At 35.0% G+C, this 14,878-nt stretch overlaps 1 long non-coding RNA gene across 2 annotated transcripts in view; it reads left to right on the forward strand.

The window, feature by feature from the left end:
* The window catches only part of LOC140523982 (uncharacterized), a 51,024-nt gene that overhangs the window by 23,258 nt on the left and 12,888 nt on the right, over nucleotides 1-14,878 (forward strand). Inside the window, exons 2-3 of one of the 2 annotated variants that reach the window (XR_011973532.1) lie at nucleotides 9,420-9,510; nucleotides 12,117-12,190. This is a non-coding gene — a long non-coding RNA (uncharacterized lncRNA). The remainder of the gene's footprint in view (nucleotides 1-9,419; nucleotides 9,511-12,116; nucleotides 12,191-14,878) is intronic. The other variant, XR_011973533.1, reaches the window with a different exon arrangement.

Genomic DNA, 14,878 nt, shown 5'->3' on the forward strand with positions numbered 1-14,878 from the left:
AGCTCTGTATGTAGAAGCTTTGACTTTGTTGTCTTCTTCTGGTTGTATGTTTTGATCTTCCTCATCACCAATGGTGTAAGAAAGAAAGAGAAAGTAAGGATCTATAGTCTATTTTTTTCCTCGTTTGCTTATTTCCCCAGCCATTTACTTGACTTTTGTGTTCTTTGTTAAGTGGAGAGCTCCAGAAGCTGCCTCCACTTCAGCATTGGCTGCTGCTGCCCTGGGGCTAAGATTTGGGCTGAGGGATGGGTCTGGAGCCAAGACTGATGTCAGGCAGAGGATGGTGCTGGGGCCATGGTTGTGGCTGGACCTCACTCTCCTCTCAGCCAGAAGAGAGACCCTTCAAACAGACCTTCAGTGCTTTCTTTGGTGTTTGTGGGTTGAGAAGACTGGAAATCTCAGTATCCACCCTCAATTCAATCCCCTAAGGCCTGCTCCACCTCCATCTCCACTGGCGCAACCCATGCAAAATTGTGCTTCACTCCCAGCCCATTGCGATAGACACTTCCTGTTGATATTCCAGATTGTCTTGTGCTGGAAACTTGCTTCAGTCTGTCATTTTGTATCTTCTGGTGCTCTAGAATTTGTATGGAATTATTTTTATAGGTTTTTTGATGGGTTTGGGGGGGTCCCTGCTTCTACTCTGCCATCTTGGCTCTGCCCCCCATTAAACACATTTCAAAGAAAGAGAGATAACATAAAAGAAAAATAAAGAGCTGGAGTAGACTTAATTTTATTTCATGTAATGAAAAAAATAAGCAAGGATAGCAATCATGATCTTAGACAAAGTTTAAACTAAAATAGATTTAATTAAAAGAAATGAAGAGAAATTACATTAAGTTATTCACCAAATACTTTAGCATCAAATATTTTCAATGAAAAACTGAAGTACAGTTGAAAACAGATAGCAAAAATTTAATAGAGGGAGGCTTCAACTTTCCCTTCTCAGAACTATATAAATTTAGCCAAAAATAATTACAAAGTCAAGGAAATGAATAGACTCTTACATAACCTAGGTATGATAGATATCTGGAGAGAATTGAATGAGAAAAGAAGGGAATTTACATTACTTTTTTCTCAGGCATACATGGTACCTTTACAAAAATTGGTCACATATTAGAACATAAAAACTATAGTTTAATGTAGAAAAACAGAAATATTAAAAACATCCTCTTCAGATCATAATTCAATAAAATTGTATTTAATAAGTGACTATGAAAGCAGAGGTTAAAAACTAATTAATGACTCAATAACATCATATTAAAGAATGTGTGGGTTAAAGAGCAAGTCATAGATATAACAAATAATTTTATTAAAGATCATAATACTAATGAGACAATATACCACAACCTATATGGTGCAACAAAAACAGTAACTAGAGGAAAATTGTATCTCTTACAAGCTTACATCAATAAAATAGAGAAAAAACAGATCAATGAATTGAATATGCACTTTAAAAAAGTAGAAAAAAAAATTAAAATTCTCCTAGTAAACACCATATTGGAAACCTTAAAAATTAAAAGTGAGAATAATAAAACAGAATGTAAGAAAACCGTTGAATTAATAAATAAAAGTGGGAGTTGGTTTGGTGAAAAAAATTAATAAAATAGATAAATCATTGATTGATCTAATATTGAAAAAGATGAAAATCAAATTACTGTAATCAAAAATGTAAAAGGTAACAATGTCATTATTTAAAATGAAATCAAAACAGTTATTTGGAGTTATTTTGCCCAATTATATGCCAAATAAATTTAACAGCTTGAGTAAAATGGAATCATAGTTACAAAAAAAAGAAAATAAACTACCTAAAGTGGATTAACAGAAGAGGAAGTAAAATAGCATCTAAATAAACCTGTTTTGGAAAAAGAAGTTGAACAAGTTATAAATGTGCCTCCTACAGAAGAAGCATTTGGACCACATGGATTTACAAGTGAATTCTACCAAATATTTAAAGTTCAACTAATTCCGATATTAAATAAATTATTTGAAATAATGACAAACACAGAGTCCTACCAAACTCCTTTTATGAAGCAAATATAGTGCTGATACCTAACCTAGGAAGAGCAAAAGCAAAGAAAGAAAATTATAGATCAATTTCACTAATGAATATTGATGCATAAATCCTAAATAAAGTGATAAGTAGGAGACTACAGTGGGCAGCTAGATGTTACAGTAGACAGAGTGCTGGATTACAGCTAATCTTCATGAGTTCAAATCGGGGTTCAGATATAACTGGAAAACCACTAAACAGCAAAAGAAGTAGACCATAGCGATACAGCCTAAAGATCATATACTGTTACCAATTAGAATTTGTACCTGAAATGCAGGGATGGTTTATCGTAAGAAAATCTATTGATTATATCAATAATTCAACTAACAACAATTATTATTCTATCAATAGATGCAGGAAAAAGCTTTTGACAAAATAAAACACTTATTTCTACTAAAACTTAAAAACATAGGTATGAATGAATGAATCTCTTAAAAACATAGGTATGAATGGACTTTTCCTTAAAATGATAAGATGCAACTAACTAAAAGCATTAGCAGTCATTATTTGTAACAGTGAAAAGCTAGAAGCCTTGTGAGTAAGATCAAGAGTGAAACAAGGATGCCCATTATCACCAGTATTATTTAATATTGCATTAAAAATGCTAGTAATAACCATAAGAGAAGAAAAAGAAATTGAAGGAATCAGAATGGACAATGAGGTAATAAAAACATGCCTATTTGTAGACCCAATAGGATATGCTTTGAAAATCCTAGAGATTCAACAAAAAAGCTAGTTGAAATAATTGATGATTTTAACAAAGTAGCAGCATACAAACTAAGACAACAGAAGTCATCAGCATGTAACCAGCAAAACCTTGCAAGAAGAGTTAGTAAGAGATACTCCATTTAGAATAGCCATAGACAGCATAAAATACCTGGAGGGTTTACTTCCCTAGACAAACCCAGGAATTGCATGAACAAAATTATAAAACATTTTATACAAATACAATCATATTCAAACAATTGGAGAAATATTCTTTTTTTAAAAAAATATTTATTTATTTTTGGTTTTCAACATTCACTTCCATAAGATTTTAAGTTTCAAGTTTTCTCCCCATCTCTCCCCACCCCCCACCCCACGATGGCATGTAATTTGATTTAAACTCTATGTATACCTTAATATTGAACCTACCATGAGAAAGAATAAACAAACAAAAAATGAAACAGAGAGAGAGAGAGAGAGAGAGAGAGAGAGAGAGAGAGAGAGAGAGAGAGAGAGAGAAAGCAAATAATATGCTTCTGTCTGTACTCATACTCCATACTTCTTTTTCTGGATGAGGACAACATTTTCCATCATGAGTCCTTTGGAGTTGTCTTGGACCCTTGTGTTGCTAGGAAGAGATAACTCTGTCGAAGTCAGTCATCACACATTGGGGCTGTTACCATGTGCAGTGTTCTGCTCACCTCACTCAGCATCAGTTAATTCAAGTCTTTTCATTTTTTTTTCTGAAGTCTGCCTGCTTATCATTTTTTAAAATATTCCATTACATTCATATAGCACAACTTATTCAGCCATTCCCCAACTGATGAGCATCCTCTCCATTTCCAATTTTTTGTCTCCCAAAGACCTGCTATAAATATTTTTGTATATGTAGGTCTTTTTCCCATTTGTATGATCTCTTTGGGATACAGACCTAGAAGTGGTATTTCTGGGTCAAAAGGTATATACAGTATTACAGCCCTTTGAGCATAGTTTCAAATTGCTCTCCAGAATGGTTAGATCAGTTCACAACTCCACCAACAATTCATTAGTGTTCCATTTTTCCCAGATTCTCTCAAACATTTATCATTTTCCTGTTTTGTCATGTTAGCCAATCTGATGTGATGTGGTACCTCAGAGTTGTTCTGATTTGAATTTCCCTAATCAGTAGTGATTTAGAATATTTTTAGATGACTATTAGATAGCTTTAATTTATTCCTCTGAAAACTGTCTCTTCATATCATTTGAACATTTATCAATTGAGGAATGACTTGTATTCTTATAAATTTAACTAAATTCTCTATATATTTTAGAAATGAGGCCTTTAACAGACACTGATTATGAAAATTCTTACCCAGTATTCTGTTTCCCTCCTAATCTTGGTTGCATTGGCTTTGTTTGTGTAAAAAATTTTTCAGTTTCATTCAATCAAGGTTATCCATTTTGCATTTCATAATGTTCTTCATCTCTTGTTTGATCATAAATTCTTCCATCCCCCATAAATCTAACAGGTAAACTATTTCTTGCTCTCCCAGTTTGCTTATAGTATCAGCCTTTATATCTAAATTGTGTAGCCATTTTGACTTTATTTTTTGGTATAGCATGTAAGATGTTGGTCTGTGCCTAGTTTCTGCCATACTATTTTCCAGTTTTTCCAGCAGTTTTTGTCAAATAGTAAATTCTTATCTCAGAAGCTGGAGTATTTGAGTTTATCAAACAGGAGATTATTATAGTTATTGATCATTATATCTCATGTACCTAAACTGTTCCACTGGCCCATCACACTGTTTCTTTGCCAGTAACAAGTAATTTTGATGATTGCTGCTTTGTAATGCAGTTTAAGATTTGGTATGGCTAGGCCACCTTTTCTAGCATTTCATTTCATAATATTAATTTTCCAGAGGTGGACAGAGCTAATAAAATAAAAATGACAATTCTACCTAAACTAATCTGCTTTGTCCAATGCCATCCCAAATAAATTGTTAAAAAATATTTTGTTGAGCTAAAAATATAATAACTATAATCAGTTGGAAGAGCAAAAGATCAAGAATATAAAAGGATTTAATTCAGTGAAAAAAAGGAGATTTAACAGTGCCAGGTCTTAAACTATAGCTATCAAAATTATTTGGTAATGTCTAAGAAATTAAGAAGTGTATCAGTGGAACAGAGTAGACATGTAATACACAAAGGTAAATAATTATTGATAACTTTGTGTTTGACAAATATAAAGATTTATGTTTCAAGAATAAGAATTCACAATTTGTTTCTGTTTTGTTTTGTTTTGCTTTAACGGTAAAGGTAGAAAGTAGCTTGACAGAAATTGGGTATAGACCAGTATCTTACAACGTTTACCAGGAATTTTGTATCAGATGTTCAGTCGTCCACCATCTGTGGACCCAGAGCTCTGGAAACAGCATCTGCTGCTGCTACCTCCCTCCCCCCCCTTCCCAACCCCTCCCCCTAGCTCTACACACACCCCCCAGGGTTGGGGCTGGACCTAGCCAGATGTGTGCTTCTCTTTCAATCAGGTCCCACAGAGTTTTCCCACTGACCTTTTTGGTGTTTGTGAGTTGAGAAGTCCAGAAAATTCCATAGTTGCCAGTGATCCAGTCCCTGAGGCCTGCTCTGGCCTGTCTGTGCTGGCTTAGCCCATGTCAGACTGCTCTCCATTCCTTGCAGTGTGTGATAGATCCTTCAGGCTGACTTTCCAGGTTGTCATGGGTAGGGGATTTGTTTCACTCTGTCATTTTGTGGGTAACATAGCTCTAGAACTTGTTTATAGTCATTTTTTTACAGGTATTTTGAAGGGCTTTGGGGGAGAGCCTAGGGAAGTCCTCCACCATCTTGGCTCTGCCCCACCCCACCCCAGAGAACATTTTAAAATATAAAATGGATAAATTTGGTTGCATTAAATTAAATAAAAGTTTTTGTGTACACCATACCAATATAGCAAAGACTAGAAAGGAAACAGAAAATTGAGAAAAAAAATATAGACAGTTTTTCAGATAATGATCTCAGATCTCAAATATATAGAAAACTTTGTCCAATTGATAAGAATATGGATTATTCCCCATTTGATAAATGGTCAAAGGATATGAACAGATAGTTTTTGGAAGAACAATTCAAAGAATATACACACACACTCATTTATCTGAAAAATGTTTCAAATTATCATTGATTGGGGAAATGCAAATATAAAAAACTTTGAGTTATCATTTCATATCTATCAGATTGGCTAAAATGAAAGAAAGGGAAAATGACAAATTTTGGAGTGGATATAGAAAAATTGGGACACTAATGTACTCTTGGTGGAACTATGAATTGATCCAACCATTTTTGAGAGCCCAAACCATAATTCCAACCATTTTGGAATCATACTCAAAGAATTCTAAAACTGAAAGAGTTCTAAAAACCCTTTGAGCCGGCAATACCACTATTCTGTCTGTTTCCCAAGGTGATCAGGGAAAAAAGAAAAGAACCTATATGTTCTAAAATATTTATAGCTGCTATATTTGTGGTGTTAAAGAACTGAAAATTGAGGAGATGCCCATCAACTGGAGAATGGATAAACAAATTGTGGTAAAGGATTATGATGGGATACTACTGTGATGTAAGAAATGATGAGCAGATTGATTTTAGAAAAATCATGGAAACACTTGCACGAAATAATGAAGAGTAAAATGAGCAAAAGTAAGAGAATGTTGTATAACGTTACAGTAATATTTTTTGGATAATAACTGTGAGCAACAAAGCTATTCTGAATGTTAGAAATAGACTAATCAATTACAAATAACCTCTGAAAGATGATGATATCCACCTTCAAAAAAAGAATTTATAAATAGAAGTATCCATAGTATGGTTGTGTGTGTGTGTGTGTGTGTGTGTGTGTGTGTGTGTGTGTGTGTGTGAAATAGTGACCTTCTGTAGTGTGGAGTGGAAAAGAATGGAGGGAGACAGTTTGGAACTTAAAATATAACAAAAAAAGAAATAAATTAAATTTTGCATAAAGGAATTCCCAGGACTTTGTATTTCATTAGGTTCACTTTTTTAGGTATAGTTTTAGAGAGATATTTATATTCTCTTTGAAAATATTCACCTTTCCTTCTGGCTTTGAGATTCTGTTGATTTTTCTGTTTGTACTGTAGTTTTACTGAGAGTTTTCCTGTTTTCAGTTTTTGTTTGTTTTTTTGTGTTATTTGGTGTAACACTGACTACCTTGGCCCCAGGTAGGTTACATTTTACCCCTCCCCCAGGAATATCTGGTACTCTTAAAGAGCATTGCAGGTGTCTAGGCTCTCTGGAAATGACTCCAGTCCACACTGATGATTTGTCCAAGTATTATCCCTGCATTGCAATTCTATTTAACCATTTAACAAACTGGATTAGCTTTAACAAACAAATACTTATTGTGAAAGGTATAATCATAAATATAGAAACTGACTCTCCTTTCATACCACCTCCATCTCTGAGAAGAGGAAGGGGTTCATAGCTTACCTCAAATCCCATAGAACACAGTCTTATGTTCCAAATTCAACACCTCTGCCTTAGGCTTGAGTACCAGGCACCCTGGTTTCTTGAGGCTTCCCTATTACTGGTTGCAGCATCTTGTCTGGAATACTGACTTGAAGATTGCCACAGCTGTAACTCTCAGACATGGTGAAGATGATTGCCCGGTACCTATAACTGAAAAGGACAAACAGCACAGAACATACAAGACAAACATCTTAGCCAATTTCTTGGAGCCTGAGTAGAAGAAGCAACAGGAGAAGAAAGTCCTTCCCTGCTAACCAGTTCTATTCATAGTGCCCACTATGTAAGTGAATTGTGACGTTTGCTCTTTGGATGTATCAGCAAAGAAATTTCAGTCTTTCCATCTGTGCAGTCAAAGGAGAATACATCTCCTAATGTGGCAGGAGACACAGAAAACCTACACATTAGGTGATAGTCCAGAACAATCCTCCTCAGTGAGTCTCCATGTTAGGTGACCTGATCATGCTGCAAAGATCCCATTGCTGATGCATATATACCTGTGAGGTTGGGTTATAAAGTTGCATATACTTGGGCAAATTGCAGGATTTAAAATAGACCACAATGACATAAATACCCTCAGGGGGATCCTGACTTGCTCTTGATGAGTTTCAGTTCCTTCTTCTATCAGGCCTATCAACTGTAAAGGATAGCACCCATGCACTTCTGCCTTGGACTCTCCTTTTCCTCTCATGGTCAGACTAAATCAGAATCCTGCATTTTTTTCAGGGTGGTGAGGTTGTTCTGAGCATAATCTCAGCAGCTTTGAAATCCTTAAATTAGGATTTGACTTTAATCAGAATGCAACAAGTTTTCAACCCTCCCAATACTCCTTCTAATGTGTTTGGTCACATCAATGTCTGCTATTTGTGCAAGGATGGGGGAGGGTAGAATGTGGGTTTTCACAACAGAATCTTGGCAGTAGGGGATATCCCAAGATGAGCACCAAACACAAGTCCGTGAGCAAGTCAGGTGAGTAGAGGCTGGTGTGTGTGTGGGGTGTGGAGGGCTGAGGGTTCATTTTAATAATTCATGGTTTTCATTCTGAATTCATAATAATTTTGCTTTCTTTGGGGAGCTAGGTGGCAAGGTGGATAGATTTGTAGATTTGAAGAGAGGTATACCTGAGATCATATCCTGCTTCAGGTACTTTCTAGTTGTGTGATCCTGGGTAAGTAATGTAACTTCCCTCACTCAGTTTCCTCCACTTGTAAATTAATAGCAATAACATCTATTTCACAAGTAGATTGTGAGCACTGAATGAGATAACCTATGTGTAGTACCCTACAAACCTTAAAGTGCTATCTATATTGCTATAACTACTATGGAAATTCTTTTCTCTTTGTGCTATAAAGTCAGTTTTAATTATTCTCTATTTTGCACATAATTCTTTTTTGGGGGGGAGGGATTAGAGAGTTAAAGGTAAATGGAAAAATTTACCAAGTTTTATTGGTCACATAACTATTTTGAATTTTTAAAATCCACTAAGTCATATATTAAAAATTAATTCAAACTCTAAATGATGACCTAAATTTATTCCTAATTTCCTCTTCTGTGAATTTTTTTTAATGAATCTGTACTTTTTTGTTGCCTCATCCTCTCTTAGGAGACCATAGGAGTCTACATTCCATCAAGAAATAATTCACCTTTCTCTGTATTTTAATTTTTTTGTATTTTCTTGCTATTATAATTTCAGTTCCTTTGTATTTCAATTATTTTTAAGTTCATTAGTCCTTATTTTCTAGAGTTTCTTAATTTCTATTAGTTAACTCTCCTCCCCTAGACTCGATTGTAAATTCGTCTGTTTCTTCAAAGTGGGGAAAAATATGGTGTCTTTTTCTGGAGTTACAGTGCATCATAAATACTTCATTACCTTTTCTTTTAGGTATTAAACAAAGCTACATAATGCCTCATTCTACTTCTTCTCTGTTTTTCCTCCTTCCATACACTTTACTGGGAAAAAATTAATCTTTTTTTTTTTTTTTTGCAGGTTGAGTGCATTACAGGAGTGGACTACAGGAGTCTTTGCAACCTTGGAAAAGATCCCTTTCTTAGCGTCAATTTCCAGTTAAAATTCATCATGTTTTCTTAGCCTGTTTGTCTCCTCTTTCCGCTTCAAATTCGTATTACTGGATAGAGTCAGTTTTTTTCTTTCTTTCAGGGGAAAGAACACAGGCCTCTGCACAAGTGTGAAAGCTGACTTTTGTGCCCCTGCCACTGATGAAGGAGTGAGTGCAGCAAAGAGCAGAGAACCTCTCCATTAATTCATCATGACTTTATAGCTGTTTTTGTTTTGTTTTTCGTTTTTGCTTTTTTCTTCCTCCTCCTATGCATTAAGCAATAATTATCCTATATTTAGAATATTATTTTCTTTTTTGAAGGGAGGGGGTAAGTGAATGGAGATTGGGAGAGTATATAGTTGAAATGACTTGGAGAAAATGAGTAAATCATGATAATTCTTGTCATGTCAACTATACTATAAAAGCATAAAGGGAGAATCTGAACCCAAGTCTATTTCACTTGATTCCTGTGCTGCATCCACTATTCTAGGTTGCTGCTTCTTTCCTCTTCTGGAAATAGTACTGAATATCCACACCTAAGCAAATTGAAATGGGATAGTTTTGCTTCCAATAATAAGTATATGTTATGGAGGACAACTCTTTTGTGTCCAAACATTTCTTCCGGAGTTTTAATTATTGACTTCTCTAGTTTCCTTTAAGTCCTAGCTAAAATTCCTTATGGTATTGGAAGCCTTCTCTAACCCCACTCAATTCCAGTGACTTCTTTTTGTTAATTACTTCTTATTTATCCTGTACGTAGATTGGTTTGCATATATTTGTTTGCATTGTTGTCTCAGCATTAGATGGTAAAGTCCTTGAGGTCAGGGACTCTTCCCTCTTTTTGTATGGTCATACTTAACATAGTTCCTAGAACCTAGTAGGCACTTAATATATGTTAATTGATTGATTGAAAGAATTAATCATGCTTGATATAGTTAGTAAAACTCAGTGCCTTCCTCCAAAATGAGGAGGAGGGCATATAGACAAAAATAGCCAATAAGGTTGATCAATCCACTACTGTAGCTCCAAAGGAATCCTCCCAGCCAAAATGTTCATATGTATGTTGCTTACTCCTGCTTGATATAATTCAAAAATAGTTGGGGGTCTGCTTATCCTAGAGTAATGTATTTTGTAAAAGTTTTGAGCTCCCTACATATTGCTCAGTATAAAACCATCGATGTAGCTTAACCACTCTGGAGGGTTAAGAATCACAGTGCAATTCTTCCCAAAGCTCCTCTTTTTTTTAATCATTATAACACTGGCTGCTTCTTCTCAGAGCAGAATCAACAAAGCCAAAGTAGGCTGTGAAATAGTCTGGATTCATTGATAATATCCTTGTGTGTTTAGTACAAATTGGTTTGCATAGCATTGATGAATCCCCAAGGGAAATGAAGGAGTGTGAGCTCTTTGATATATAAAACCATGCTGGCAAAATGTCCCAGAATAACATTATATATATATATTAGATTCCCTTTCAAAGCTCTAAAATCTACAAAAATAGGTCAGATGAAATAACTCTGACCCTTAGGTTAGCTACTAATATACAATTACCAACAAGGCTGACCTATGAAATGAAAGGACAATATTATTTCACTGAATAGAACTAATTGAAGGGGAGTGAGCAAAGACTGATATGTTATTAACTTCATATATAAGTGCATGTATGTGTGTGTGTGTGTGAGTGTGCAAATTCTGCCTGAATTATAAAATGTTTGGAAAGAAATGCATTTTCATTATTTTCCTGCAATGACTTACAACTAGATGACTCATTTGAAATTAGCATATTAATCATTTGCATGCAAATGAAAAATGCTAAAGTGATTTTTAAGTGTGTGAAAGAGCCTACAAAAGCAAGCAGACTCAACATTACAATGTAGTATTTATGCTATTCAATTAAACGCTTGCTTCATGGACAGTATGAAAGTAAACTTCAATAGTACCTGTATATAAATGAATCCATTTAGAATGAACAGAATTAAAGAGAATGAGTTTGTAATAGCAACTAGCCATTAAAAGTTCAAAAAAACATTGTCAGATGCCCTAGGAATAAAGAGTGCACTTCAATACCTGGTATTCATGGGGTACTTGTGTGCATGTGCTTGGACCCCAATCCTAAAAATTGCATTTCTCTTTAAAAATCACATTTCTCCCTAGCTTCAAAACACTATCCCAGGTAGTTTCTCCCTAACCCAAGGACAACCTACCCCAGCAACAACTGTTATCTCCCTTCCTGCTGCAGTAACCATCTGCACCTCTAGAATTTATTAGTTTGAACAGACTGTGTACTGGTTGAACTGACTGTATACTGTGTCGTAACAACATTTACTGCTCACTGACTAATCATATGTATCCTAGACTTAGATATAGGTATACTCCCTTACATTATCTTGTCTAACAAGACATTGATGAGAGCAGCCTGGTGTTCCTTAGTCAGTCCTGACAGTTGAGTTAGAGATGTTTCAGGTCTAAAACCACACCTCCATGTAGCCCCTCCTTGGGTTATTTCCTGATGAACTCTGGGTAAAATACCTGTGCAATAGATACCAAATGTGCATATTCCTTTAAGAACTAACCAGTCCTTAACCACTCCCTAATCCTTTCCTGAATCACCTGGTTAGCATATTTGGCACATGTTTTACTAAAGAATATCCTATATAAACTGTACCTGTACTCTTCTAAGGTTGCAGGCTCCCTAAGAACTCTTGCCCACTGAAAAGTATAATAAATCTTTACCTTGACCTCAACAATGCTTGAGTCTGTGAATTCTTTTCCAGATGGCCCACATAGAGAATTCTAGTCTTGGAGTTCCTGTACCTCTGTCTCTCCAGCTCTCATCAGTATGATGGAAGTAGGTTCAGTTTTTTTTTTTTTTTTAATTCGATTGGTTTGTATAGGCCAAAGCAAATTAAATGAATATAGTACCACTTTAGGAGTTGGGATATTAAAATACCCCATAGTTTACAAATAGAAACAGAATGCCTTCTCTCATAAGGCATGACAAAATTAAAAAGTTCATCATGTATTTTCCATTCGATTTTCCATCACCTTAGGCAATAATTTAGGAAGTTCATTTTAAGATGGCTCAGTGTTTTCCTATTTCAATATAAGTTCCATAAAGGCAAACAACTTTATTTCCCCTAGAAACAAACACAGTCACATACATGTGCACACACACACATACAGATATACATACACAATACATAAGTGTGAAGTGAATAAAAAGTGTAGATTTGGAGCTAGTAATAGGGAAGGCTGATCTGATGGAGCACAGTCACCTAACATACACTGTGATATGGTATTAGAATTCAATTCAGTTCAACAAACATTGATTAAGTCTCTACTTCTTTAATAGTTCTTTCCTAGGTGCTTGGGATAAAAAACCTAAACTCTCTCATTTCCCCCTCCCCAGAGAAGTTTCTGAAGGTTTTAATCACCTTGGAGAGCATGGAGGCTTTGAAACCTATTTGACTTAAGTGGTACTTTGAGGTATTTGAACTCTTAGAAAACAGAGGATTTAAAAGGTGGTAAGGTTCTCCAGGACTATCTAGTTTAGAGCTATTATTTTACAAATGAAGAACTCAATGATCTGAGAGGGGATATATTTGCTTGTTGGTGATAGAGCTAGGATTATAATACAACTGGATTCCCATTGAGGTTTACCCTCTTCCTGCTCCCAGTATTCTGCCTTTTACCCTCTCTCCTCTCTAACCCCCAATCATCCTGTGTCTCTGACAGGTTAATAGGAATTTGGAAATTGGGATAATTTCCTTTATTTAATGGGACGACTGATGCAGATGCAAAACACTTTCTGGGCCCTATACGCTTGAATCAAGGGCACCTTTAATATCCAATGCTGGTAAATGTGTTCAAATTATAAACATCACAACAGAAAGTAAACATTATACTGAGGCCAATACTCTCACCTACGTTCCCTCTGTTATCTGAATGCACTCTGATGTTGTTTGACAGTTTTGTTTACTTTGCACAATGCATGAGGTAATGTTACCTATGGAGAAATAATCTCATGCATGCTTGAGGCACGTAGCAGAAATGATCCTGTAATCCAGCTACTTTGTTTGGTTTTCATGTATTCTATGATGCTGAGGTAGACAAACACAGATAGCATGTGGCCCAATATTACCAAGTCTTTTTAACTTACCTTTGCATCCTCAATGCATTTCACATATTTCCAAATGTATTCCCTGGACAACCTTTCCTTCTGAGTCTAATTAGATTCAGCTCTCAGTCTTTGCAAACAGGAAGTCACAAGGCTATGACCTAATAACCTTCACTCAAAGGTCTCTTCAATTAGTAAGAGAGATTGATGTTATTTGGGAAAGGGATCTGGAATTAATTTCAAGCTTGATTTTTTTCAAATTTTTCTTTCTGAAATGGGAGCCAAATGACTCATACACTCTGCTTCTATATCTATGCATCTATCTATCTATCTATCTATCTATCTATCTATCTATCTATCTATCTATCTATCTATCTATCTATCTATTTATCTTTCTATCTATCTATCTATCTGTCTGTCTGTCTGTCTGTCTATCTATCTATCATCTATCTATCTTTATCTCTATCCATCTATACAGATCCATATTGCATCTATAGGTCTAGAGAGATATCAATATCTATGTTAAAATATTTATATCTGAATATTTATCATTTGATTTTATATTGCACACATTTCCTAACATATCTTTCTCCCGTTTTCCTCGTCTGCTTGGTAGCATATTTTAGATTGTGTTGCATGTTGGACTTGGAGTCAGGAAAATCTGAGTTTAAATCCTGACTTAGACACATCTTTGATGACTCAAGAAGAAGTGAGGCTGATGATTGCGCAACTCTGCCTTGCTTAAATAAAATTCACAAATAAGTCAGGCCATCACCCATGATATCATTGGTCTTCTTCCAAAATGAAGGCTGAACAGCAACAGCAACAATAGCTGTGTGACCCTAGGGAAGTCAACCTTTGTCTTCTTCAGTTTTCTTACATACAGAGTAAGGATAATAATAGCATTGACCTCATAAAGTTGTTGTGAGGATCAAATGAGAGAATATATGAAAAGCAATTCAGAAAACTCAACAAGCTACAAAACATATAATAATAAGTTATTGATACCTAGTAAGCGAGTAATCTTTCTTGTCATTTATTTGTTAGTTATGACAATACAAAAAAGGAGAAAAAAATTTCAGCAAAACTAGCCAACCTATTGATGGAATTCAACATTACATCTCCACCTTTGCAAAAAAAAAAAAAAAAAAAGAAATTTAAAAAAAGAAAAGGAAAGTACATTCTTATATCATTAAAGCCAAGATTGGTCATAAGTTTATAGCATTCAGTTCTGATTGATTTACTATAGCTGTTTTTAAGAAATTTACATTGTTTTGGTCATTTTACATATACACACACACACACACACACATACACACATACACACATACACACACACACACACACACACACACACACACATATATATATATATATATATATATATATATATATATATATATATATATATATATATAT

The sequence above is a fragment of the Notamacropus eugenii genome, chromosome 2 (assembly GCF_028372415.1).
Source record: "Notamacropus eugenii isolate mMacEug1 chromosome 2, mMacEug1.pri_v2, whole genome shotgun sequence".
Classification (NCBI taxonomy): Eukaryota; Metazoa; Chordata; class Mammalia; order Diprotodontia; family Macropodidae; genus Notamacropus; species Notamacropus eugenii.